General features: G+C 39.9%; 1 protein-coding gene across 4 annotated transcripts in view; it reads left to right on the top strand.

Moving 5' to 3' along the window:
• Positions 1–25,636, top strand: part of pde4d (phosphodiesterase 4D, cAMP-specific) — a 210,689-nt gene that overhangs the window by 127,930 nt on the left and 57,123 nt on the right. The window contains exon 2 of one of the 4 annotated variants that reach the window (XM_046035673.1): positions 11,225–11,289. The exons of the other annotated variants lie outside the window; for them this stretch is intronic. The gene's annotated coding sequence lies outside the window, so the exon portion shown is untranslated. The remainder of the gene's footprint in view (positions 1–11,224; positions 11,290–25,636) is intronic. 4 annotated transcript variants of the gene reach the window in all.

The following is a 25,636-nucleotide window of genomic DNA, read 5'->3' on the forward strand; positions in this document are numbered from 1 at the left end:
CAGCACGCACTGATGTCTGCCCATAGAATTGTTAAATTGACACAAGGAGGAGCACGAATATTGGGATGCACCAAATGTTCGGCCACGGTCTGACCCAATTTGAGTGTTTCTGTCACTCGTTTCTGAGAAGACGATTAAGCTAGCCGCACCTAACGGACCAGAGCGAGCTGACAGGCAGGTTAGCGACTTTATCCTGTAATTTTCTCTCTTTACAAAGACAAGTGTTGCAGTATGAGAGTCCTATCTGAAGAGAGGCTGTGAAGGAAACGCTGAGTAAAAAGCACATTTGTGAAAAAATGTGAATGTACTTGTTCGGTATTTGGCAAATCATTTCATTATATTTGGTTTCGGCTCCGGCCAAGAATTTTCGTTTCAGTGCATCCCTAATGAATATGTTTCCACAGCAGCCACACTGACATGGCTTCTTTTTGAGCGCAGGCTTCAGTCGATCCAGTTATCTCAAAATGGCAAAGATCTGACTGATTAACCGGCCGGCCACTAGTAAAGGGTACTGACTTTGTGTTTTCTTTTGAGGTTCATGGTATTACAGAAATCTCTAACACACACAAACACTACACATACACATACGCGTGAACAGAGCTGTTCATATTAGGACGCTGTCAGAGGACCTTGGACATTTCGATTGCTCATTGATTTCCAAGAAAAGGTGCTTCCATCCAGTGGCTTCTTTGAAACATACTCATTGGTTTCCGTGGCAACAGGCACCTAACCTGGATGTGAACTCCTCATGGCAACATCATTAAAGAGAACTGTGTGTCCGAGCATGTTGGAAGTCTTTGTGTTCAAACCCCCTCTGCTTTTTATATCACTTGTGGAGAAATGACCTTTCCGTATCGCTGTGCCTTCGCTCTTCTTGTCATGAGGGTTGACTGCGTGTCTTGTCAACAGTATCGAATCCAGGGTGCTTATACCTCACTTTCAGTGGTCACTCAGACTCTCTGTGGAGCATAAGTGCATCTGTTTTCTAGATGTTTATTTTAGGCATTGCTTGTTTTGTTTTCTGACGTGTTTGTAGAATTTTCCCACTAATTGGGTTTACCTGGGCTCAAATTTCCAATGTTGGACAACTAGTAGCATCACCAGCTAGGTTAGCACAGAGGAGCTAGTCACTGTGCTAGTCTCCAACCTTTCTGTGTTGTAATATTGATAATAAGCTGGATCTAAGCTAATCTACCTTGATATTTGAATAATGGCTATCAAGCCACTGCTTCTCTTAATTACTTCTGGTGTGTGTTTGATTAAGGCGTTGCAATGCCATGTCTTCCCTGTGGTATGAGATGTGTGTTGATGTCTGCGCGTGCGGGCCCTGGTATGTTGGTGTGTATGTGAACGCACTTGCCTTCATGTTGCACTGGGGGGTAAAATTGATTTGAGAGCCAGAACTGCTTAATCTTCTTTTAAAATTGGTATTCGACTGAAAGCTTATCTCAAAAGCCAGAGAGGAGGAGGCGGAGGAGGGAGAAAAAAAAGGAGAAAGAAAGAAATGAAAATGGGATTGGTGATTGGTGAATCGACTTGAATCGACTTTTTTTGTTTAGATTTAACTTCTTTCCGCTGTATGAAGCATTGGACTTCTAGGGAATGGTAATCTGTGTTTTTGGAAAAAAGCCAATTAAGAAGCCATTTTCAACCCACTGTAAGACAGCTGATGATTCTGTTCTTTCACTGTTATAGAAGGCTGTGCTCGATATTAAAGCACAATTTCTTGAGTATCTGTGATCTGCAGTATTAAACAAAATTGGAATAGTTTTGTGTCATCATAATGAAAGAAGTTTATTGCTGCTGTTGAGTTTAAAATTAATCTGTACTGACTAACCCTTATGATATGAAACCACCCAAAAATGATTTGACTGTGGTTTAGGGTTGGGGCGAAGTCTACAAAATTTCCATCGGACGATGTCTACAATGAAACATCGGGATGGACAATGTCATCGGGTGTGTGCAGTCGTCTTATGTGCATGTGTTCTCGCACAGACTTCACCCGGGGGAAAAAATGGAAGAATAATTAATTTACATTACAAGTCGCAGTGGATATTTTAGGTTATTCTTAGTTCTCAGTCTTTTAGGCTACTTTATAAAACATACTGCTGATGGAGAAAATGGAGCAGACGAGGGATGATAGAGAGGTGGGGCAAGCCTGGGTGTTTACCTAAAGTGTAGGTGTGTGCGAGTGTGTCAGAGTGTGGGGAGAAGAGAATTCCAAGGCAGGTGCAAAGCATACTTAAAAACAATAAGAATGTACCTGGTCATTAAAACTTGCTTTCACAGGGTGGTATAATGTGAACATTTGAGATTTTGCTAGGGGGGCGGGGGGTTTACAGTCACGATGCGGGCTCAACGTCGTGATGTCTGTCAGCCATTGCTGGCATTGTCTATCGGCCCAACCCTACTGTGGTTCAGCAAAACCAAAGTGCACAGCTTCTGAGACATCTCTTAGTTTGATCTTGGTCATGAAGATTAATCTTAGCTTTGACTCAGTAATAAAACATCATTTAGATGGGGCTTTCAACCAAAATATAGTACATAATGTTGAGCCCTATGAAATCTGTTTAAATTTTTTCCCGATTTGGTGTTTTCAATTAAAATTTTTCTGCATTCTGTACATTACAATTTAAGCACATTTTGTCACAGTGTGTTATCATGTGGTGGTTGAATAAAATTTCAAAAATTTAATAAGAAAATATATTTTTTAATCATTTCTAGGATGCAAGTGCAATTATTTATGATAACAATTCACAATATATGTATTGCAACAGTAAGATATCAAAATACTGTACTATTTAATAGGGAACAATTCACAATGAATGCATTGTTGCAATACATGTACTGTAAATTGTCCTCTATCAAATAGGTTATTACCATAGCTGTTTAGTAGGGGTGTGACGAGACACTTAACCCACGAGATGAGATGAGATTTTAAAAAGATTTTTAAAAAATCTTTGATGCTGAATTATTTAAAATTTTGAACATTAAACACTTTATTTCCTGCATTATGATGAATTTTCAGCACCAGTTTATGGTGATTTTTTTTATTTATAAAAAGAAAAACAGTTTTGACAGCATGTTGAAGTGATGAGCTTTTGCTAGTTCGCCGACTTCCATATGACAGTGCGTGTCTGTGTGTGCATGTGTGTGTGCGTGTGTGTGTGTGTGCGCGGAGGAGCTGACGACGCCCCCGGTGAAGCTCCCATAAAAGAAATAACAGAAGACAGAAGCAGTGCTTGTAAATGACACCAAAACATAGCAGTATAGTTTCTTTTAGGCTCATTATCACTAAACGCAATGAATACATACTCACTGGTTAGGATGAGCGTTTTCACCTGGCCTTTCCCAAATGAAAGAGTTGAAGGAGGAACGTAAGAAATAGCTTGAGATTGAAAGTCAGATTGGGGATGCCTCAGCAGTAATATGGGCGTTACTGAACTGTTGTGTATTTTTCAACCCTCACTTATGGACATGAGCTTTGGGTAATGAGGTTGCAAATTCAAGCAGCCTAAATGAGTTTCCTTCATATGGTGGCTGCCAAGGAGCTCAGACATTGCAGAACTAATGTCCCCTTGCTTTGAAAGGAGGATTTGGGCATGTTATGGATGCATCCGGCTCACATTCCTACAAAGGATTTTTGGGGTACATCCAACTGAGAGAAGACCCCAGGACAGACCCAGAACATGCTGGTGGGTTTATATATCCCATCTAGCCTAGGGCTACCTTGCTTTGCCTGCTGGCACAGTAATATGGACTCAGATAAGCAACCAGAAATGGATGGATGGATTGATGGAAGGATGGATAGATGGATTATTAGTAATCTGATCACAATATAGTACACTGAACAGAACACAACTTCTCATACCTTCTGTTACAATACAAGTTAATTGCTGCTTGAATGTGTGTAAAATGCAGTTTTTGTTAAATGGACTCCGGACTCTTTCTTAAATGGACTTGTTCCTGACAGATTTCTAAACTGAAATTGAAATGTGTCCTGTTTCTGAGTCTCGCATACTTAACCATTACTGATGTTATGCAAAATGCCATAAACCTATCATAAGTAGAGAGCTAAACAAGATAAGCATGCTCATTTATCTTTAATAAGTGCTGAGGCAGCAAGTGATGGAAGATTCGTCATAAATCAGACGGTTGACTATAGCATGCATCAGCAAATTGAACCTCATAGACCGTTTTCTTAAGTTGCTGACGAGTGTGTTTAGGTACAGAATAATGCAGCAAAAAGCATTTCACCTCGAGCCATGTAATGTGATGTAAGACGTGCAGAAGTTCTACAATTTCTTCTCATCCCACAGTAATATTTCAAAAAATCTACTTCGTGATTAGGAGAAATTCTTAGTTATATACTTACAGTATACTTATAATACAAATAGCCATTAGTCCAAATCAGTAAAGTCTAACTATAAACCATGAAATGTGATCCATAAAATCTGAAAATGATGCAGAGCTTTTTAAAGTGTAATATTTTAATTTCATTACTGATGACCTACATTAGCATTTTCTAGGGACCTAATTTATAATGTTGGCATTCACAGACTGATGCCACATGAGGAGAAGAGGCCTACATTATTCATGGAGACGGAAAATGCTGTAACGAGCTGTGAGAGTAATTTGTGATGATGATGATGATACCTTTATTGCCCCAAGGGAGGAATGAATTGGGTGCGACAGGCTGTCAGCTGACATTACAAAACAAACAACAGTATAACAACACGTGCACCTTCAGTACAGTGAACCATGCAAGTAATTCATAAACATAATATAACTGAGCATGATTTTCTTTCCTGATCGCACAAGTCTCCGATATGCTGCAGATGCCACAGTGCTTAGACACGCCCCAGGGATTTTGCTGGCTGTATTCTCAATTTAATTTCTCTTCTTTTTGTTACTTATTATTAGGGAGTGAAATCAGATAGGATGTTATACACATGAGCAATAAAACAACATTATTATATCTCTCTTGGATCTAAATTGTGACCCTCCCTTGATGTTTATTTCTGGCCTCCTATATTAAGCTCACAATTCCTGTGTTATCTGAATATGTAACTGAAATGTGATCCCTGAGGTTAGCTTATTCCTAAAGAGTTTCTCCCTCAGACTGTTGAAGCAGTAAATACTTGGAGAATTAGAAGATAAGTCTCGTATTTGGCCCTTCTTTCAATGAAGGACCCAAAAAGCACCCCTACATATCTTTTGGGTGATCAGCATGATACAGAACGTTCAACATACAGTAGCCACTTAGGTGTCGCCTCCAATAATCGAACTGCAGGAACCATGATGAAAATATAACTTAATACAGTGTAACAATTTAAGATAGCTTTCTCAAGACATTATAAATAAAGGCATACCATCACAAGATTCAGAATAGGTTAGTATTTGGTTTATTTCTCTATGAAATGTATATCATATGAGATGTTTTTCATGCTTTTTCTCATGTTATCACAAGAGCTGGAACGATTAGTCCATTAATCAATTATGTGATCGACAGAAATTTAATTTGCAGCTATTTTGATTCATTGTAATTTTTCAAGCAAAAATGTCAAACATTCCCTGCTTCCAGCTGCACTGTTGTGGGGGTATGACATATGATAGTTAACTGAATCATTTGCACATTTTGGACATTTTGTCAGACAAAACAAGCAATCTGAAGACTTTCCAATGGCTCACATTTTATTAACAAAACGATACACTTAGAATGACAGATTTATTGAAAATAATTGTTAGTTGTAGCTCTAGTTATGTCATTTTAAAGACCAGCTGCCTGTAAAGATTGCAGAGAAAGATGATGCTGATGTTTTGTGCAGCACCTGTTACGTGCATTATGTGGTCATATGGTGTGGCGGGATGCCAGGCTTGGGTCGGCGTGCTGACATGTTTTTGCAGGTTTATGTTGTAAACAAAAAACGTATTTGTGTGCCTGAATATGAGCATGTGCATACATGTTTTTCTACGTATGCATGAGTGTACTTATCGGGCTGCAAGCATACGGTGTGTATCTCTGACAATGACTGTGCATATGCATGTATGTTTGTATTTGCTTGTATGTGTACAAGTGTTTGGTATATTGGGAAAGGATGAAGGCATCCAGCAATATCTGCCAATGGTGGGAAAGCAGCTATTGGTGGGTTCCCAATTGTAGACAGAGTCATGGGGAATAATCTGTACGATTAGGTAGAGCTCCGGTCTGGTATCTTTGTTTGTTGTGGAGCTTAAGTTCTTAAGCAAGTACTGCTCAGAGGTAAGTCTCAGGCTTGCATTCCTTCCTCTTTCCTCTTCATGCCATCCTCCCCCTCCATCATATTTAAATTTTTCCCCATATGATACCCCAGAGAAAGGAGAGTGAAAAGACATGACATGAGGCTTCTAATCCATGCCAGAAAACAAAGACAGTGTTTTTTAGTTTGTGGTAATGTGGCACTAGAACTCTTTGCGTCACTGCTTTCTTGTGTGGTGCATACATTGTGGAATTGACCATAAAACACAAGTGTGTTTACTGGGAACAGGGAACATGTCCACAGACCCTGCTGTTGATTTTGCTCTCTCGTTATGCATCTACTCTGATGTTACACAAACACACACACACACACACGCAGAGAAATACACTTACAAAGATGTGTAAACAAGTTAATCTCCTGCACACAAGTCCATCATGAAATGAGCAAAAATGCAGACACAGCTATGCACATGTCCATCTATGCACATGTAAAATACATACATGGACAAAACGAAGAGAATTTTCACTCTCTCTCCCTCTCTTATCTGGACTAGTGATTAAAAGCCATCATTATCTTGCTATGGCTGTAATGAGAAGCACACACCTGTTTTCCACAGCTGTTGCCAGTCACAAGCTGTCGTCCTTCACTCTAGTACCAGACGCTTTGGAGGTGATGACTATGCGATGCCACAAATCACCAGCCAAGAATCTAGTCTCCACGGAAACAGGTCTCATTAGAACCAGCTAACCGAAGAGAGTTGTCCTTTACCCCTACACTCAAAGTCCTGGAGCCGAATGGGCCTTTGTCACTGTAGCTTTCAGCCTATAGCCTTTGGCACAGAATGCATGCATGAGTTCCTGTTCAGTCAAAGGGCCAGTGATGCTTGGCTTCATGATTCATGGAGCTTTCGCAGAGGTCACATTTCGATAAAATGCCACTTTGAGGTATGTGTCGGAGAGCCGTTGTATCCCTAATGTCTTTAAAGCTGGTGTCTTTTCTGCTCATAAACCTACTACCTCTCTATAAAAATCACCAGTGACAATTTGCGGATGGATGATGTGATATCTCCTCTCTTCCATTAAAAGGCTTTTTGCCCCTCGAACAAGACAACTTAATGACATTCCTGAATAATGACTGACAGAGTGGACTGAGGTGGTTACGAAAGAGTCGTTGATGTTCCATTACGTATTTCTTTTTGCGTCATTTGTCACTAGAATCAATCATGCAGGCTTATGAGATACTAAAATCTTTAGACTGCGATTAAACACAAGTACAATTTAATAACAATAACTATCTGTGTATAAGTCAAGTAATATGATTGAGTCTGTTAATCATATTTATAGCCAACAATTTTTTTTATATAACAAAGCCCTGGATATATTCTATTCTCATATATTCCATGTTTTAATGTACAAGACTCCTAGCGTTAATGGTGACATTGTAGAAGTTAAGGTGTAGTTTTGGTTGTATATTTAATGACCAAATGTAGTTGCTCTTGGCTGCAAGCAAGTTGAGCAAGGTAGTCATTTTCCATATGCCTTTACCTATCTGTGTGTCTGCCCTTTTCATTAAGGTTCTGCTTATCATCATATTTGTGCTCCTGGCTTCCCTTCTCTGTCTGTATCATCTCATTGTTTGGAATCATAAAAGTAGCTGTACTGATTTTTGGCTGCATTTTCTTCGAGTCCGACCATTCGCCTTCTGTCTGCCTGCTTGACGTTTGAGTCTAAATGTGTTGTCAACCCGTCTGACCAAGAGAGAGCAGAGAAAGAAAGACAAGTGGGGATGGATAGGGAGTTGATGGATGTAGATACAAAGTAATGTGTTGCGGTGTCACAATGAAACCGCAACACAATAAACACAATAAAATTTGATACCAATATTGAGTTTAATATTAAACCATATGTGTGGGCAGTAATGCTAAATCCTTTATGGTTGTATATGTACTTTTATATATCAAAGTGTTATAATACATTTTCTGGAAATTACTTTTCATTAATTCAAATGGTATGGCAAAATGTCTGAAAGTGAACAAATATATCACCCATCTCTAGTAAACTCTAAAAATACTCCTCAGCAAAAATGTAATACTTTGCTTTGCAACACAGCTGAAGTAATCTGAGTGTCACTTTGGTCACGTTTGTGTTCCCTGTTAGTAGGCTCAATCACCCCTCGTCAGTTCTTTTGACATCTACTGTTACATTAACTGTCAAGCAGATGTTTTTGCCAAGGAGGAAGACTCTGCATTTAGATAACAAAGGGTAAAGGGGTGTGGGGAGACATGCGAAGGGATCTGAATATGGGAGGCTTATGGGATCAATAGGCTTGCATTGGGATGGAGAGAGAGATAAAGAGAGAGAGCAGTTTTCTCACCACTGCAGTATATTGATATACACTCCCAGCCTTTCTCATTACTCCTCTGTGTGTGTGTGTGTGTGTGTGTGTCCACTAAGCAGCAGGGGGAGAAGGGGTTTTAGGAGTCATACACTTTGTGCCCCGATGCTTGGTAAAGCACAAACTACATCTCACTGCAGTCAATTGATTGTCCTGATAACTTCTGTCTCTCTCTGCACCCCCTCCCTCACCTTCTCTCCCCCCATCCCTTTATCTCTCCCCATCTCTTTTCTTTTTCTAGGTAAGTAACACAACAGCAAAGATTTTATCTGAGCATGAGATGCCTCAAAAGGTAATGTAATCATTGTTTGTGGGCCTGAATAGTATACTTTTATGGTAGCCTAAACTCAATCCCAGTTGTATTAGTAAACCTTTAGCATCACTTGACTATTTGTAAAAGTATATCTTTCGTAACTGTAAGCAGTGATCATTAGACATGATTGTAATAAATAATAATTAAAAGACAGTCATAGTATTTTTTTATTATCTTTCAGAACATAGCATCAGCCACATAATGAAATCTCATCTTATTTTTATCACTCACTGGCTCATGGGTCTGCACTGCTTTCACCTAATGGTGGTGTAGTGTTTTGCTGCTAATCTGTTTATCTAATCAGATTCTGAGGTTAGGGGATCTATCTCATTAACTTGCAGGATATTGATTTCCTGTGTTTAGAGCAAAGCGCGCTGCAGCAGCCTGCTTCTACATTCCCAGATGGGAGGAATGCAGGTTGCTCTCCTTGTAGCTCATCAATTGATCCTGCCTCAGACCAGGGTTGTTGTGCTCTGTGTGTGTTCGTGTGTGTGTGTGTGTGTGTGTGTGTGTGTGTGGGAGTGAGAGAGAGAGTTTGTGTGCCTGTAGTCATTCCTCATTGTAAAAATAGCAACAAAAGGAGATTGATTGCCAGAGAGGCAGTTTTATGTTTAGGGACTGCTCAAGACAAAGGCAGAGACATGGATGGTGGTAAAAAAACGATTTGGCTATTAGCATCATTTTAACAGGCTTCCTCTAGATGGGCTATAAAAACACAACATTATCAATGCACTAATGCATTTCTGACGAAAAATAATCTAATGCAACTTGCACTGCTGAGGCTCCGTTGCAATCAGCAGCCTTCTGCAAATTCTAGTAAGGAAGAGCCTCACATACAAATTATTTACAAATGCATCAGCTTTTTTGAAATACATGTGTTCATGTGTACACATGTTCAGCCACAGTTGACATGTGCACGTGTAATCAGTAGGTAGATAGTAAGCCTGACATGGTCTTATTTCTTTGTTGACAGTGACATTTGCAACTATATATTCAATAAATGTCTAAGGTGGTACCACCAGCCATTCATCTCTGCAGAAGTTCAAATCCAGCACTTGAGCTAAACTTGCCTAATCTCACCATTCAGCATCACTCAAGCTACATGCAGAGGCATAAAAAAGCTTTCATGAATATTTCTGGTTCTCGGTTGGGAAAAGTACAAATTTCAATTTAGGACCAGAATCTAAAACTACGTATCAATTCACCAGACGCTTATAAATATATATTTGAGTTACGACGGTTATTCTCTATTTCTGTGGCTCATAGATTAAATTGATTGCACATGCTGCATTTCTGCTCTTCTGCTGACGGGGAGTGTTGTAATGAATGTATCGTCATTTCTGCTGTTGTCGGCTAGATTATGATAAATGTGTGGGAGTGGCTTCTCTAGCATGGAGCACCCAAATGTGAATGTGTGCCATTTGCTGCATTGAGTCTGTGTGTTTGTGTCTGTGCGCGCACGTGTGAGGGCAATGCGTCATTCTGCGACTTGCAGAAGCCCAGGAGCTCCCCTTTGGTAGCTCCCAATGCTGATCCTGTCCGTTATGTAACTATGCTGTTGTCACTATATTGCCCTTTCTCTCACTCTCTCTCTTTCTCTCCTCATCCCTCTCAACTGTTTTGTTGTTTTTGTGTATGTGTGTGCTGAGTATAGCATTTTTTTGAGCTGTGGAGTTGTGTTTGGGTGGGATTTAGGGGATCTTTCGTGCTGATGCGGGGCTCGAATGTGTGCAACAATGCAGCAGACAGCAACTTGTAGGGGCGCCAATCAGCATTGTGTTTGTTCTCTTATTTTCTTTTTTGTCTGTGCTTTACTCTCTCTGTCTCTTTTTGTCTGTGCCTTCCTTGTAGTATAACTGTATTCTCAATATTTGTGTATCCATGCATCCATCCCCACCCACTCATTCTCTGCAGCATCCTGTGATACAGCTGGAGTCACAGTTGGAGAAAACAAGATTTTTTATGAGTATTCTCTTTATACCAGTCACTTAATAAGAGAATTCAGTTATACGCCAGGGAGTTATTACCTCTCTTATAAAGAAAAATGGACACAGAGTGTTTTGGAAAGGAAGTAGGAGGGAGAGAAAGAAATCTTTTCATATTTCCTTTTAATTTTTATGGATTACTATTATTTTTACGGATAACTCTCCTTAATGCCTTTTTCATCTGATATGAATAAATATATATTTATTTAATTCATCCAAAAATGTTTAAACTGCATCTGTCTATTCAATTCATTCCTTTTACACAATGGCTGACTGGATGATGTATGCGCCAGGCCACGCTTGGACAACAGATGACCCACTGTACATAACTGGGCGATGAGAAGCAGCCTTTTTTACGGTCAGTGGGAGCAGGTGTTTGTCAACATGACATAACCATTATCTTTGTAGACAATTTTGATGATAGCTGTAACATGATACTTTGGTGATTGCTGTGGGTAAACTCACTATTTGTTTGCACCCTTCACAGTAGAAGTCACTGTGTAGGGTCACATACACAATGGCACACCTGCAGCTGACAGTCCACACTCCTGTCGGAGATGTGCATGTACCTGCGTGTATTTCTGACTGCATTTTATCATTTTTGGTGAAAAGGTTAGCTATTGACAATATTGGCAATACCTGTCAAAATGTTGATGGTATGAAGTTACGTCACACTACCTAAATTTTCTAGCCCAGTTCCAGGACTGTCGTGCTTCATGTCATGGTTGTGAATCGCTGTCTCCTATAAATTGGACATTTCAGTCACTGAGCAGCTCAAATATTTGTGATTTATGAGGGACACAAACACACACACGAACACTCCAGCTGTAGTGCAAAGTAATAAAAATCATGACCATGATGATTTTCTCTAACCAATACTGGAGGGCTGAACAACACTCAGTTAATGAGCAACAATGACATCCTGCGCATCTTTGATTTTACATGCTTTGTATTGACTTTAAAATCCTTGAAAACCCCTGTTTCAAGTTTTAGCTTGAAACCAGGTTTCAAGTGTTTATTATTAAATATTTTGAATTCAGTTTTCTTCAGCATTCTCCTAAGTAGGGTGATGAATACCTGCCAGTGACGGGGGTCCTGCAGTTGAGTGGGGGATCCTTTTGCTCAGTTCCGCCTCTCAGTTTGCCCAGAAGACAAATTTCTTTGACTGTTTTAAAAAAAAATATGATACACCAGATGGTTTATAGTTTCCAGTAAAGCAGTAGGTTCTTTTAATCTCATGTTATAAAAATTTGAGAGCTGTGGTTAATGTGTCTGTACTGGACTGCCTCTTGGAGCCGGTGACCACATCAAACACACACAGATGTACAGGAAAGCATATCCATATGCTTGTGCACACATGCGAGCACACGTTACACACACAGTCATCAACATTTGCATATTTTCAACCTCAGCTTCACATATGCAAAACTGAAAGGCACACAGGCAAGTCAGCTTTAATGACGGCTATCTCCTCTACACTTAACATCTGTTTGCATTTGAGAGTGAATCATTAAGCAGAGTTTTCTCTCTTCGGCTGCCTCTAACTTGAAGCCACCACCCTCCTGCCAGGGGTTTCTAGTGGGCTGACAGGTTTCGTTTGGTGATGGTGAGGTGTGGATAAAAGGTTGGGTGAAAGTTTAACTTTTAAATGTCATAGGGAGCCATGATGGCCGACAAGGGTGGCAAGGCAATCTCTGTCTGCTCCTCTGCCTTTCCTGTCACATTCGGTCTAGAAGCCAACACAATGCTGTCATCGCCATGATATGCGGAAAGTAACAAATTACCGGTAACACAGGTTACAGTAAACTGAATATGCAAAGTTATAAGACAAACAATAGTCCAGTATGTTTGGTGGAAACACAAGACATTTAAACAAAGTTTAACATCGTTGAAAAAGTAGGAATTCATCTTCCTTTGTCTCAACACTGTCAAGATACACTGGGAAATTAGGGCAATTTGTGCCACAGGTTGAGAATGTATTTATAATGGTCCAAGCTCCAGATTGTGACACTTGCAAATTTGCACAACAGCATTTTAATCACAAGCTTACTTCTGATTAAGTAATACAGTTCTCCAGATCAGTTGCACGGTAATTCATCATTTTGGCAAGCTTTTAAATCAATCGCACTTTAAACTGCATGATTGTTTTTAAATGGAAGCCAGAAATGCACAGATGTCCATTTGATTGAGGACAAATCTATTTAGGTGGACTACACACTTACGTTGTATTCTGTTTAAATGAGGAAATTTATAAAGAAAAGTAACTGAATTTAACCCATTGTTTTAATGTTATAAGAGCTTGTCACTCACGTATCACATATTTATATCGCACAGTTTTTCCTCCCTTTATTCTCTAGTTGTCATATATTGGTATATCTGCACTCACAGTGGTCATGTTAAATATCACCTTGAATAATACTGAATTTGTAAAAACAACTGCTCTTCCCCTTTAATACTCCAAGAGGCATTGTAACCCAGCAGATGACGCTTAATAAGCGTGACATTTTTTATTGTGTGTTTTTACTGTTTTAGCCCATTGCTTGTGTTTTATCACCATGCATGTAAACTAAAATATGAGCCCATTATGCAAGTATTTGGAAGGGCGTGTGCTGTTCTGTGTGACAGAGTTCGGTGGTTTCCTCCACAGTTTGCAGACAGAATGTCACAGTCTGAGCCATTTCTAGAGTAAGATCATTTTACAGCCTGCAAGCCTCCTTCTAACCTGTAATTACTTTAACAGTTTAATGTCACACAAGTCCCCTGCAATACTCTTTACTATGTGCTGCTCCTTCTTCATAATCCATGCATGGAAGTTAAGGCAGTTACAGAAAAACATGAATTTCCATTATACACATCTCCTTCAAAGTATCTCTTGTTCATTCAAAGTCAAATTTTTCAGGTTGATTTCAGTAGCTTGAATGCATTTTCTTCTTCTGGTTCTCTTCCTTGTCTCTGTGACTTGTAGTCACGCTAGCTGCATGGCTCTAGGGAAGGCAATATCTGTCAGTCGGTCTATAACTTTTGTCTGGACTGAAATATCTAAACAACTATTGGATGGAAAGGCATGAAATGTTATACAAATATTTGTGGTCCCAAAATGACTTTGGTGATATTTCCTCTAGCGCCACCAACAGGTTGACATTTCTGGCTTAATTGGCAAACTATCTTAAAAATGACTGGATAGGTTTATTCTGCGAAATATCTCTACATAAATTTGATGTATTCACAACATTTTGTACAGACGATCATGGTTCACAGACGATGAATCCTTATGCCATTGGTGATCCCCAGACTTTTTGTCTAGCGCCAGGAGCCTTGTGCAAACAATTTGTCTATTTCTGGTCTACATTTTTTTTTTCCAAATGCCATGATAAAATACAAATGTCTAACAGTTTGCGTTGCATGCATGCTTTATAAATGATAACAGTATAATTTGCCTTTTTGACTGACTGACACACGTGTTCTAAACAAGTGAAATCTCAAACACAGGATGGGTAAAAGCAGCCAAGTGTAAAAGGCATCAGACATCTGATACGATGTCTCTCAAAATCAATCTTTGGTTGCCTGTCTTGTAAATTTAAAGCTGTTAAAATATTTAGAGAATGCATTTGCTGTTATGCGAAATTAAATATGTTTACTTGGTAAAACAGAAGAGACAGGGAAGCTGGGAAATTCCAGTAAGCCTCAGTTTCACATAAAAAGCTAAAACCCACAATAAATAGCTGGACAAAACATACTGATAAAAAAATTAGATACACTGCTTAAAACAAACTACACTGGACAGGATCTAAGTCAGATTATTATTCTTCATTCAGTCAGTGTAACCACAGACATGTGTTTTCCCCTGAGCCTACAGTAATTAGCCTAACAGTGGAGGTCATCATTGGGTCATAGCATCCCTCAGGGGAATAACTAATCACACCCAGATAGACACTTAGTCCATCAAGTGCTGTGATTAAGACTCAGACTAGTCAGCCAGTGCAAGGGAAGCCAGTGGAGCGCCTTGGCTGCAACAGTGACACAACGTTGGTGCAATGCAGGAAAAGTCTATTTTTGGAGGGGTTGAGCAACAGAGCTGATACCATGGCTGGGAATGGAGGGTGCAGAGAGCATTGGATGGAATGGATACAGATATTTAAGGGGTGCAAGTGGGATAAAACTGTAGATCTTCACAACATGGTTATAGATATTAAGAAGCTGCAATAGCGGGATGACAGCAGTATACACTATAGGCAAGCATGGGTCTTTTTCAACACATCTGTGAGCAATATGTATCTTGTCTCTTTTCTCCCTCTTTAGCAACCTGAGAGAAATGGTCTCACTGGAGGGAACCATAACAGATACAACAGGCAATTAGAGCCAAAACAAATTATCACATGAAACTAATTACACTGGTGTCCTTGTGTAGAAACAATCATTGGCTTAGTACGTGCCAGGGGAATTAATAGCCCAGAAAATGCCATGTAATGTTATTTTAAATTTAGCAAGCACCATCTAGTCAGTTTTAACAAATATAGTTTTGTTTGAAAATAATCTTAGTCACAGAAGTGACTGTGAGAGGTAGTTTTGTGGATGCTATTGGCCACTACAGCAATTAGACAACTTTTAATTCTAGTTTTCTAGTTTTTGGATGCTTTATTAGGATTTAACCCACAGCGCTCAGACATTTTAGGTCTTCTCATTTTCTTGAGTAAGAAACTTTTCTCAAATTTACTACTGAGTGTTTGACCTTTCAGTGGCATTTTTACAGCATACATCTTGAATTACCACAGCAGGAAAAGCACAGGTGTAATTAATACCATTTACAAGTGATGGCTCTGTTCCTTTTAAGTGGCTCAGTATGCCATGTCAGTGAGCCAACATGCAAAAGAGTATGGATTATTGCATTTATTAATGCTATTACTTACACCTGTGACTTTCCTGCTATGATAAATGTTTTCAGTTTAATCACCTTCTTCATCAGATGTCGTCAGACTCAGACAGTGCTAAAATCATTTGGAAGACAGACAGTAATTTCATCGTTGCTTGTTGCTCCCCTTGCTTTCACCTTGTTTTGTATTTCCTCATTAACTATCAAACGAAGGCAAAACTGCCTTTATATTAAATTATATCCACTGTTAGCTAACTACATCTGTGACTGAGCAAAAGAGCTAAAAAGCTGCCACCTTTGAGCCTTGTCACTATGGCAATCATGCAAAATGGTGATTGGTGGTGGCATTAACAAGCCCTCAATACAGCCAACTGACTGGTGAGCATTAAAAATTTTTACGACCCTACGGGGTGAGCGTCATTTGATCGCCCGGGTACAAAGCTCTTATTGAAATGTGCAATGCAGAAGCTAATTGGTGCTATTTTACCTCTGATGGCAGCAGATCAAAAGTGCAATGCTGGGGATAGACAGAACAGTTGATAATTATTCTGAGCTTCAGTCTGTACATTCCTGTGCATTCATACGTCTGTGACATTTTAGGGATGAGGGGGCAGGTCAGTTTGGATACAGCGTGTGACTCCAATTAGTGCATTTGTTTCCATGAACACCTTTTGATGTTCAACAAAATTTCAACTGCTTCACTGAATAAGAACTGCATGTGCCTCAAAGGGAGCACTTCTCTCTGGACTGGGAGGAAATTGAAAACAAATTTATATCCAAAATTTTAAAACAAACAAACACATGAAACAATGGCAATAATTATAAGACAAATTTACAGTATGTTGTCTGCTACATATACCTAATTAGAGTGAAAAATATATTGTACTGATAACTGCAGCTAATTGTGTTTGATTATTGCTAATAATGAGATGTCTTACATTTGACTGCTAGTATCTGCGGGTACTCTACACTCTGTTTATAACTTGTTTGGACACGTCTCTGCAATTTGTGACATCAAGGGGGAAATACCAAAGGCAGCAATACGTTCCTACACATCCTGCTCACGTTTGCAGCTCTCAGGTTGATGTTTTTCCTGGTCAGCAGTTCACCTTTTACAATGAACTTATGCTGTTTAAAATTGTGAAAAGTGTGACAAATAATCGATAAAAATAGAAAATCCACTGCCAGACAGTCTAATTTTATGTTTTAGGGACTATTTTTGGCAAGTAGTAAATTATCTAGGGCTGAACCCAAGTAGTTGAAGATTCGATGCGTCGATGGGCAGAGCTTGATTCAACTGTCAATCTCAGTCGAAGCTTCGCAATGAAACGAGGATCATGCCATTTTGGCGATATTGGGTGCTCAACGTCTGATTTTACATAGAACTACCAGTTTTCACCCAATTAGTTAATATACAGCATATTACAATATACATTTCAACGTTTAATGCCGTAAATAAACCTGTAAAAAGAAATAAAACTTTTAATAAATGTTTTTAAAGTGCGTGAATAAATCCAAAATGGTGCGCATGTGTATGCGTAGCGTGCATGTGTGTAGTGGCGGAAGAGGAACACTTGCTGAAGAGACTGAGCCCCAGCTTCACCGGTGTTGTGCTGAGTTGTCCGCACCAATGTAAGTTGAATGAATAGAGACTGAAGCTCTTCAGCTTCTCAAGATAAAAGCGGAGCTACCGTTTGTAAAACCTCCTCCCCACCCAACCCCCCCACTGCTGCAATCACTGCGCACAAAAACACACATGACTATCACATGACTTGACTATCAGTCAGGCAGGACTTGATGATTCTGATTCGACTATGTAAATCCTTAGTCGGGGACAGCCCTAAAATTATCATTCCCCCTATTAAGCACCTGATAAGGATAGCCAATGCAGTCTTATAACAGTGTAATGTTAGTACAGTGGCTATTGGCACTTTTCCAGTAACAAAATCACAGTATTTAGGTGTAGGTGATCACAGTATATGTAATTATATACTGTAGTAACAGTATATATCACAATGCAGTAATTGTTCTGAAAATTCAATAAAGAAATGGTATAAAATAGCCATACATCATTACTTCTTTACAAACTCCTCCTACTCTGTATTTACAATATCAATTCTTCACATTTCTGTTCCTCCATGTTTTCTTGTCCCTGTCTTCTTCCGTGGCATTGCCAGAACTGTGACGGAGACATTTCTGCTGTTGCATCGTATATACCCTCATATTGCTCTACAGTTGTATGTGTATAACAGTGTACACAATGAGCCGTTGATTTTAGTATTGGCACTTAAATAGTAAAAGTGATGTTTCTGTCGATGTAATGAGATAATGAAGGTATCAGAGGGAAGAGCAGAGTTGATTGCACCAACTGTTAGTGAAACCCATTCTCACCAGATGGTGTTGTAGTGGCGATTGCCTCGGGTTATGGACCACTGATATTTCAGTAAGCTCCCATCTGGACCTGTTCTCGGAAAAGAACAGCCTCATGAAGCAGTCAAAATAGATATAACAATTTATAATGGTGTTTTTTTAACCAGGTATTTCATGATGCCTTTAACCGCCTGGCCCACCATCTGATTGAGAGGATTTATAAACGAGGGCAGATTCTGTTGCACTTGGGGAAAGTGAAAACACTGCAAATTGTGGGAAATGTTTTGTGGGGATCTCTTCATATGTTGTTAGTTATGGGTTGTGTTTAAGGAATATACATTTTTGTTTTTGTCAATTGTATTGTCACACAAAATGGTATGTAGAATTTGTAGTCTTGAGTCTTATGTTTTACCTACTACAATAACTGATTGGTAAGAAGCAGGACTTATGGTACACAGGGGATGTACTGCATTGCACATGTGTGTTTCACCGCTGACTACAGCTGCTCCTTTGCTGTAATCTTGCATGTTTTTCTCATAAATTGAGTCCCTCCCTTCTGTCTTTTGGTCTGCCCTAAAATCAAAGAGTCGAAAAACCCTCTCCTCTCCACAAGTGAGCAATTTTTTGGGTACTTAAACATTCTTCACATTCTACAAATGGCTCTTGAAGCCTCCATGTCCCCATTAGATGTGGGAATCTAATTACAAATATCTGATTCGAAGGGGGAATGAGTTAACCTTTGCTCAAATGCCACTGCACAACCATCTGTGAATGGCAAGGAGGAGGACCGGGCCCAAGACATTTCCACAGCGATACACAGAGTGATGGACAGCTGGTATACCTCAAAGGAACAAAGCGTGCATGAGGGCCCAGTTATCTCTCTCTGTCTCTAGAGAGATTAGCTTTCCTATTTGAATGCAACATATGATGTTTGAGGAGCTTCACCCCCAAATCCCTGTACTGGTGTGGTTTTAACTTTACTTTTACCTATTTAAATGCAACATTTTGGCTACACAGCAGTGTGATGAAGCATTATTATACAGCACAGTTCATATATTGGTTTTCTTGTCACAAAGCTTACCTTACATTCTGCTTCAGGTCATATGACTTGAAGAGTTACGTGACATCGTGTCTGTCTTGTTTTGCAAAACATCGGGAACTAAAGCAGGACTTCATCCAGCTGGCATGCCATGCTGTTGGACCAGCTCTGTGATGTGACTATAGAGGTTGTTCAGCCTGCGTTCTTTGGACATCGATCTGCAGATAAATAAGGAAAAGTACTTTGCTAAATGTCAGTACATGTGAAATCGATATGCAGTTGTTCCGCTGTGTAATCCGGCCTCTTTCCCTCTGATGCCCAGTTACAGAGAGCCACGTTGGAACACTAATGTAATGGAGAAGGCCTGCTGATTCAAATATGATGTAGATTGTAGATTTGTAGATGAAAAATACACTGTTGTGCTTACAAGATGGGGTCAAAGATGATGATAGGTTAATACTGTGCCAGTACATTATGGCTGTAATATGTGACTGTGTTAGCTTTCTGTCAGCCACATATCGTTGTCTCAAGGTTTTCGTGTCCCTGCAGCATGGCTGCATTTGATCTAGTTTTATTCACTCTACCCTACCTTCTCTCTCCATCTGTGTTTCTCTCTTTCCCTGTCTCTTTACACTCTCTTTATTTTTTCCCCTCTCTCCTCCAGTCTCTCTTTTTCAGGTTGCAGGAGGAGTGACAGCTCACCAGTGTTGAGTGGAACATGGTCCAACAGCCCCTAAAGCAGGGACTAAGATTATGCAATAGCACACACATACACACAGGGACATACAGTGTATATTCTATTATTAGAGCGTTGGCCCCAGCTTGGCCCCATTTGTACGCGAGATGTCTGTCTTGTTTTAAGATTAAATCTGAGAGACAGATGGAGAGTTTCATATGTGTACATAATGAATAACAGGTGCTTCAGTCTAGATGTTTTCTTGAATTTGTGTGTCCCTGTTTCTGCCTAAACTGTCAATCTTTCCCCTCTACACACAAACACAAACTACCCACATCCCCCCAGAGAACTGCATTTCTGTCTTCCGCAAGCAGATTCCTCAACGTTCAGCGCTGTTCCACCCTATTTAAGAGTGGCTGAAGGTGCAGGCTAACAGAGGCTGCGAGGTGGTTTGACTTTTGGCAGGAGTTGAGAGGCTGCTGACGTGTGCGTTGGGCAGGATGTGTGTAAGAAGCAGTGCTGGATCCTGTTTTTCAGACCACAGCAACTGGAGCTTATCCACAGCGAGGGCAATGCAAAACACACACACAGACACAACCTTAGTGTGCTAACCTCGACTCAGAACTTCCGTGCAAACACCACTCGCACACATATGCGCCAATTGACACGCAAAGTCACTCATATACGTGCATGCAAACACAAACTGTTACATAGATAGGCATGCAATATGAATAACAATGAATTGTAGATTTGCTGTGATTTATCTTGTTACCTTCATAATTCAGTAGATATAAAAATCAAATTTACTCTTTTTGATTGCCATTTGGCTTATAGGTGAGATTACAGACTCCATCTGGAGCCTGAAGCGGCTGGTGTGAGAACACAGGAATGTGTTATACTGCAGTAAGGGCAATGACATCCTGTATAACAAGTTTCTTGAAACAAATATGCCTTGAAAGCCCCCCTGCATGCTTTCACAGCACAAACTATATGTCACACACACACACACACACACACAGAAAAAAAGGTGGCATTTGCTGTGCGGTTTGAAATTTCATGGTTCACTGGCATGCATGCAGACACTAGAGACAGACACAGGGTGTGCTTATAGTAGCAAAAACAAAAACAGTAACTCAGTGCTTGCGTTGTTATGACGAAGGAGGGCTATAACAGAGACAAACACATTACTTCAGAAAAGAAAAGTAGAGTGGAAGGTGGATTTAAGGGGAGGAAATGAGGGGAATAACTTCTGTCAACACTTTGTCCATATTACTTTATACAGCAGAGACTTTCTGTGTGAGTGTATGAACTCCTGCTCATATGCAAATTGTACATGTGCAGACTTGTTCCTCTGTGAATGAAGTGGAGCAGCATGTTGTAAGAGGATCAATAGGTTTAGCTGACTGGATACTGAAGGAGCAGGCACACAGGGTCAGGACATCCCACTGACTGGAGCCAGGAAGGAGGAGGAGATAGACAAGAGAGAGCGAGACAGAGAGAAGGGGAGATACTGAAGAGACGTTTCACTCTTGTTTTTTTTTTTTTTTTTCCTCTCCGTTTCCTCATGTCCCTCCCTGTGAGGTTGTGAAAGGGCAGAACACAGAGGGAGACGCAAAGTAAGAGAGACAAAGAGGGCAAAGCTGAGAGATGAAAGCGAATGTGAGTGTGTGAGTGACTCTGTGTGTAACATGCTCTGTCATGCTGGTGTGACTACCGCTGCCTTTCCAGCCGGCGTTGTTGGCTGTCAGGAAAAGGAATGTTTTCCGGAGGAATGAGTCCCTGAACTGGTTCACCATGTGGATGTGGGACAGTAATTTCCAAGCCTTTGCCGGAAGAATCCCACGGAAAAAAGAGCTGCGGCCGGAGAGCTTAGCTGGTCCTGCCGGGTGGTCGCCTGTGAGCTTATACTGCTGAGACTCGTTGAAAGACATAGTTCACACTGGGCATAAGTCTGCTTCCAGTTCACGCTTCTTTTTTTACTGTCACATTTATTGGGATTTTTATTTTTTCTTCTTGAACTCAATGGATTTTATGGTGCTATGTAGTTAGATTTTTAAGATTGCCTTGTTGGATGTAAGCTAGCCATTTTTTGCAGTGATGCACTAGGACCAAACCAGTGAGGTTGGAAGTTCATAAGGGAGTCTTTATCGGTATACTGGTATAAATGGACGCATCACAGCAGTGGACTGCAGTATGGGACACTACGTATTGTGCCGGGGCCTGCAGATACTGTCTGCCAGTGTCTGTAGATAGATAGCTAGTTAGACAGAGGGACTCAAAGGGTGAAAGGTTAAGAGGCAGGGGGATCAATCCTGACACAGCTTCGGTATGAAACCTGGACAATGTCCAGGTGTTCCCAGTGACAGGTCCATGATGCACCTCAGCCATTTTCCTTTTAGAAGGCACTCCTGGATATGGTGAGTATTGATAGTGGTCATGGTTTAGGTGGCTTTGTTTACTTTTTGTCTATTTTTTTTTGTCTGTTTATAGGTTTACTGCAGTTGCTTTGCTGTGCACATAAAGGAGTATGTACATGAGATTAAAAATACATCAAATGTGATTTGACATTCATTTTATGTATTCATTGCATATACATTCAACACGCTGGGATGTGTTGTTTTTGTTGTACGGTTAGAGCTCCCTGAAGGTTAACCTAGCCTAGTCTAGCCCAGCCCAGAGTACTTTTTCTCCAGCTCAGCTCAGATGTATTTGGGGAAATTTATTGTTAAATGGGCCAGACGTTTCCTGTCATTTTCTCCCAAACTAAACTTGATCCATAAATAGGAGGGCTAGTCAGAAATAGTACAGACATATTGTGACACTGAGATGGAGACTTCTTTCCAAGGTACAAAAGTAGATCTTGATAAAAGTGCCGTGTTGCTGGGTTTCTCTGCTGTCTTGTTTTGATTAGTCATACTTAGGCTGGGTATCTTATGGGAATAGTTGTCTCACAGCTACATTAATGAACTGGGAGGGACACAGAGGAGTCAGTGATGTCATCATAGTGGCCTGTTGGGATATGAACAAGGCTCATTTTCCCAACAAAGTTTTTCCAGTGGTTTGAGTATTTCATGCTAATCTGGCAAACTATATTAAACCCATTCGACCACAGGTATTGGTAGTTGTATTGTCGTCTATCAGACCTGTTTGTCAACTGTTTTTCTTTGGTATTCTTCTATTATGTGGTGTGACAATACACGTACACATATGCTACACTTGCTGCATTTCACTACAGTTTTAACCATTTTTTGTATTCTTTTTAGTCACAAATAGCCCTGGGCCTGTGGGTATTCTTTGTGCTTTGTTTTATTCTTTTCTCTATTGTGTCTCTCTGGTGGATGATGCATGTGAAGGCAGGAGGGTGGGAAATATGAGCTCTAGATCGGATGTCTGTGCAATCTACACTATGTGGCACAAATTGTTCTCATCAATAGCGACCATTGATTCAGCTGATACATCTGCTCATATTGCAGAGGATGAGATTTGCCTGGTAATGCCATTTAATAGGTTTTAGTGTTGAATTCAACGTCATGTAATAAATTAAGTAGATGTTTTTGACTTAAACAAATAGAGGGCCATTTACTGGCCTTTTCAGCAGACACATTGAAAGAGAGCTGTGTAGAAGTAAATAGAACAGAAGAATAAATGCAGAGAAGCAGATGAACTCTATGCAGACGTCAAGACAAAAATTAATACGCACATAAGCGTGTCCACCCAGCTACACTCTCTCTTTCACACACCCACACACATACACACACATACACAAGTGGGCTGGTCTTTCAATCAGGATGCATGTCAAATATTAATAATCCATAAACACATTGTAAACAGAAACATAGCAAAACATCCTTGTTCTTTTCTTTCCTCTTCACACACACTGATATAGATTATCATGCACACACAGTCTGACTGTATACATAACATAAACTGAGATGCAGGCAGTGTAGTGGAAAGTATAGATGAGTGAACTTGTAATTGTTAAGTCACTGTTTTAATCAGTAGACATCATACCTTGAAACTTTGTGTATAACCTGCACTCAATTTAATTACTTAATAACTTGAATTTAATTCACTCTCTTGTTGCTATAATTATAATTCATAAACAAATAATAGTTAATGCTATCACAAATGTCAAAGGAACAGAAAAGAGAAGGAGAGAGAAATGTGTTGTTACATAACATGCATTTGCTGAGATACAGTCTTCCCTTGTTGCTGTAATTCCTTTATTAATTTGACAGAAATCTGACTAAGATGTACTTCACAGCCCGCTTGAATGTATTGTGTTGCTGAATTGGATGGATGTAGAAAATCTAGTGGCAGTGTTGCAACAACAATTCAGGGCTGTCATGGTTGTCAGAGTTGAGCATTAGTCTCTGAAAATGGGAGATGAGCCTGTCAGACTTCATTTAAACCTCAGGCAGGGATTTTTTCCCCTTTCTTTCTCCACACAGTAAAGCTATGCACCATCATAGTGTATGTGAGGGTGTATGAGTCCAGAGGAGCTTTCAGGAGGATCTGTATTATTCATAGTACCTTGATAATGGACCGGTCCCCTTCTTTCTGTGTCAGATGTGTGGTGTACCAACAGGGTAGCTCTGAGAGAATAGAGCTCATACACAAAGATATGGGTCTAGATACCGAGTCACAAAAAAATAAATATATGCATTCACATGTGCACTCACCCAGGCATGAACACACAAATGTTTCTGTTGTATTTATTTGGGCTTTTCTTTTTTAAAATTCCACATGTATCTCACTCCAGTGTGTAATGAGGTCATGGAGGAACATTACTGACAAATGCACACACTCTCTCTCTCTCCCTCTGTCTCTGTCTCTCCTTCTCTCTCTTTCACTCTGCTTTTAGCCTGCATACATAACCACTAATGTAGACTCCCAGGAATTATGTAATAAATGACAAGCTGTTTTCATCCTACACTTTTACACGTGCCGGGTGTTGCCTTCAGCACCACAATGAATAAATCGAGATGTATGATTGTCTAAACTTCATTAAACACTAACCAGAAAGGAAATGAAAAGTGTGTGTAGTAATCCAATTAAGTGAATCCAGCGCCTAAGAGACCAGGCGGAGGGGATAGGCTATATTTAGAAAACAGGGATTGGAAATGTATTGCTGCAACACTTCTCCTAAATGTTGGAGGGTGTGTATAGTCATTAAATAATACATTGTTTAATCGTGTCATTTTGGTGTGTTTTTGTGATTGTTTTCTTTAGGCAAGGTGTTTAGGTACAAGGTTCAAGGTAGATTTATTCATCATTTTACACAGAGTTGTTTAACAAGATTAAGTTGTCGTTCCCTTTATGCTACTCACAAAACAAACATTATACACAAAAATGATCTACAGTAGATGGGTGGTTAAATAACAAGTCATAGAAATAAAGCAATTTTACAAGGTGCAATGATGAAGATGAATTATGGGGTCTTACAGCGTGAAGGAAGAAGCTGCTCTAGAATCTGTGTGACAGCAGATACTTCTGTATCTCTTGCCAGACAGCAGCAGGGGAAAGAGGCTGTGGCCAGGGTGGGTATTGTCATATAGTATTGTAGGGCTCTGTGCAGGCATTCAATTCAATTCAATTCAATTCAATTTTATTTATATAGCGCCAAATCACAACAACAGTTATCTCACAGCGCTTTTCATAAAAGAGCAGGTCTAGACCGTACTCTGTGATGATATTTACAGAAGCCCAACAGTTCCCACCAAGAGCAAGCACTAGGCGACAGAGGCAAG

Source organism: Micropterus dolomieu, linkage group LG21 (assembly GCF_021292245.1).
Source record: "Micropterus dolomieu isolate WLL.071019.BEF.003 ecotype Adirondacks linkage group LG21, ASM2129224v1, whole genome shotgun sequence".
Taxonomy (NCBI): domain Eukaryota; kingdom Metazoa; phylum Chordata; class Actinopteri; order Centrarchiformes; family Centrarchidae; genus Micropterus; species Micropterus dolomieu.